Here is a 3,959-nt window from a genome sequence, read left to right on the forward strand (position 1 = left end):
GAACAAGCCTTACCAGAAACAGTTGTTGCTTGTGTCACAGGCATGAAGTGTAGAGGTATTTTAAGTTCTCCCTACTTTCACTTCTTCCCTGAGTCATAGGACAGGGTGCAGACCTCGAAGGTTATCTCTAAGTTATATGGCAAGGTCAGCATCTACTGGTGCCTTTGTTCTTTTTCTTTTCTTTTTTGAAACCAAATATAAGTCAACACATCAATCACAAAGTAATACAGTGGACTAAAAAGACACAGGTGAGAGAGCAGAGAGGGGCAATGGTGATACCTCACTCCTCTGACAGATGACGGGATATTTTGCTTCATAACACAGAGCTATCAATAATTACTGTCTGTGGCTTACAACAGCTTTCTGCTTGCAGAGGCACTCCTCTGTTTTAGACCAACTCTTGCCGCAGTGACCTGTGCAGCTGCTCAGCTACTCAGTCACCTAAAACCTGTTCACATTGCTCTTCCTATTGTACATGGTCAGTGAACAGGTACACATGCACAATGTCACAGGCACAAACAGCAATAAGATGACTGTCCTCAAAAAAAAGGCTGTGTGGTCAGTGCCCTTGCATTTACACGCTTTAAACTATGATCAGATTGTATATTAAGCCCAGGGCTTCACCACCCTGAGTTGACTGCTGACCTCATGGGTTGAATGACACTGAGTTGCAGGTTACTATCAGGATGTCGCTAGCTGACAAAGGGAACTTGGGCCTGGCCTTACTCAAATAATGGAAATGATCAGGTAGAATCCATAATCAATACATTTCCCACTTATTTCTTTGGTTTAGTGCAAAATGGAAAGGTGCCCTGTCTTCTTTCCATAGGACCAGATCTCAGGATTTTAACAGCATTTCTTTTGTTTTAATTCACTAGGAGGGAATCCTAAAAAAACTTAATGCTCAAGAAGCTTTATATTTTGAGATAAATCCTGATTGCTATGAAGATAACAGCTACCTTAGCTTTCAAGGAAAGCCATTTCACTAGCAGTGTGTGGACTTTTCTGTTGTGAATTAAATGGCTGGGTAATCCCACTAAAGAATATAAGGAACAATATTGTCGTTGTGAATGATGTTGGGAGGAGGACTTTGAATCTGACGGGACTTTTCTAATGCTGCTGTTCTCAACTTCTAGGTTCTGTACAGAGCAAGAGCTTGGCATTGTGTACTTCAACTGAAATAGCAAGGAGAATGGCTGAATGGAGGTATCTATTAATTTTACATTAAACCACCCACCTGGTATCTCATGGGGAGTTAATTGTGATTGAAAATGTTATTTCATGACTACTCAATGAGCTATATAAAAATCTCTTTAAGGAGTCTATTAATAAGAAAAAACTTTTCCTCTTCAGTTCAAGTATCTTGAATCTGATTTATAGATGGTCTGAAATCTTAGTTACACTCTATCCACTGTTCATGTCAAGTAGTTTCAGTAGTTTCACTTGTACCAACCAAGGGCGCTGAAAATGAACCACCCTGGTGTCTCTTTTTGAAAACCGAAAACCTAGGTTAGTGTATATGTGATTTTAAAAAACCCTCAAAAATCCTGATTTGTACTCTCTGGCACTTCAGTTGGCTAAATAGCTTTAAAAATGTGACCAAAAGCTGTTGGTTTCTACCCATGTAAGAATTATATTTTCTGCATTAAAATATAATTTCATGTGCAATGGCTTCTTTGTTGGCTATTTATCTAACCTTACCTCTCTAAGCTTTACAAAAGACAGGCCATTTTATTTCTCCTTTGAATTAGTCTGACTGCATTTAGCAAGTGGGCAACACACAAGTCATATTACACTTATCTTCTTGCTACTCCTTGCCTTCACTACATATGGGCACTCCTGAAAACGTCAGCTATTAGAAGCTTCTCATCAGACATGTATTTCACTTTTAACAAACAGTTGTGCAATTTAGTGATCATTTTCTGCAATATATCTTCCTAAAATTCATGGTGTGTTTCCACCTCAAATGATTTCTGCCTGTAAACACATTTATCAAGTTGCTCACAATCATAAATAATTGCCATCCCTCTCCCCCTCAACTAGAGCATATTCCTATTGCACTGTAGTCAGGGTTCAAGAAGCATTTGGAGTTAATTTGTCAAAAGAACAGGTCCCCACACACATAATGTTAAAGTGACTCGGACATGACATCCCTTGTTACTCTCCAGCTATCTTAATCCAGATGCTTTGTACTACTGCTCTTGTTTAATTCCCCATAGTTTCTTTGCAGCACTTATCCAGTGCTGTCCTCCCCTGTTCATGGATACTACGCCGAATAAGTTCTATGAAAAATTCAGTGTGCATGTGCATGTACCCATGAAACTCTCCAAGAGTTAATTTGAGGCCTTCTGTTTAGAATTTCTTGCAAGAATTTTGCTTCTACTCAAGAACACATGTGATGGGGTTATGTCCTCCTGGGTCATCTAGTTGAGCCTGCTGCCATTGTAATTATTCCTCTTCCTTGGTTCCTTCCACAAATTTATCAACCTCTTTAAAGTTCTTGCTCCTACTACTTGTATCGGAAACCTATATCAGTTTGGCAAACTAATAATGATGATAGGTAAGATTATCCATCTTTTGATAATAGATATAGTTTTCTAAACAGAGAAAGATATTTGTCAATCCAGCAGGAGTAACTTTAAAATCTCATGTTGAATTTACTTCTTCCTTACTTACTTCAGTGCCCCCAACTATTCCTTCCTCCAGAACTTGTTCTAAAGCTTTGCATATTCTTGAGGTTAATTCCTTTCTTGATCACTCTCCTGCTTAAATACAAGTATTTAATTTGCATTTTGTGTGCTAACCATCCCTCAAGTTGGTTAATTAATTTTAAAAAACACTTTGTAATGGACATGCAGCTTCCTAGGCAGGATCTCTCAAGACTCAGAGTGGAGTGTATTTAGCCCATTTATCTTGAGAACTATATGAGTCAAGACATACTCCAAACTCATAGCTGTGAGATTTACTTCCATGTGATGAAGCAAAACATCTTGTTCAACTACAGTATTTTTCAGGAAACTGTTTCATTCAAAAACTTATTTCCATTTTAATTAACACCAGGTATGCATGTTTTGATTTTTCATGATCAAACTGAAGAATTGATTATTCACTGAGATTTCATTTGAATCAGAGAAATGCAAAATCCAGTTCTCATTTATCACTGCAAGATAAATAAAATTATCTTTATAATTCACTGCCCCATTTACGGTATATGGCTGTCAGCATACATAGCTGCATAATATAAAATGTTTTTAGAAATATATTTTTTCTGTTAAAACTGTTTTAAGGTGGTCTTTGAAAGAGAAAGCTTACGCTTGTCTATCACTTCTTTACCTTAATCGACCCTAGAAATCTTAAACTGCCAAGGACCGCTCTGTTTCTATAAAGATAAATGACTAAAAGAGAAAATCTAGTTCTTACCATTCCCTTGTTTCCCTACAGGATTTTGTTACTAAAAAGAGGACTGATACCTGAGATGACATTTTGTCTATCCCCAGCTGAGATTACTGAGGTTGGTGACGCTTGGACTACTGCAGACTGAGCTCATCAATCCTCTGGGATTCATCTCCTATTACCTCACTGGTGTCAAATATTGTTTAGAAATCAGTTCAGATGACATTATATAGGAACATCTTCAATGTTTTCCCCCCGAAGATCTATAACAATTCTCTTTCCCACTACTATACCTGTATGTTTTGTGCTTTTACAATTAAATCCCTGTGTAAACCATTTCATCCAAAGCATCTAACATCCAAACAGTGAACAAAGAATACAGGAATAGTATGCCATGACTATTTCACAGGAAAAGAAAAATCTAGAATAAAGACTCCCCTTAGTGATCAAGTTTGTAGGTTCCATAGCATATATTTCCTGCAGAGTATCCTGGTCAAACTGCTGTGCTTGGAAATATGTTCAGTGTACTCTAAGTGAATGTTTTGAACACAGATATTGAACATTAC

The 3,959-nt window shown here is 37.5% G+C and overlaps 1 long non-coding RNA gene across 1 annotated transcript; it reads left to right on the forward strand.

Moving 5' to 3' along the window:
• Positions 1-686: 686 nt before the first annotated feature.
• Positions 687-3,566, forward strand: LOC142599553 (uncharacterized). The gene is made up of 3 exons (XR_012833118.1): positions 687-747; positions 1,137-1,206; positions 3,442-3,566. It is a non-coding gene; the product is annotated as an uncharacterized LOC142599553 (long non-coding RNA).
• Positions 3,567-3,959: the final 393 nt, after the last annotated feature.

Source organism: Balearica regulorum, chromosome Z (genome assembly GCF_011004875.1).
Source record: "Balearica regulorum gibbericeps isolate bBalReg1 chromosome Z, bBalReg1.pri, whole genome shotgun sequence".
Classification (NCBI taxonomy): Eukaryota; Metazoa; Chordata; class Aves; order Gruiformes; family Gruidae; genus Balearica; species Balearica regulorum.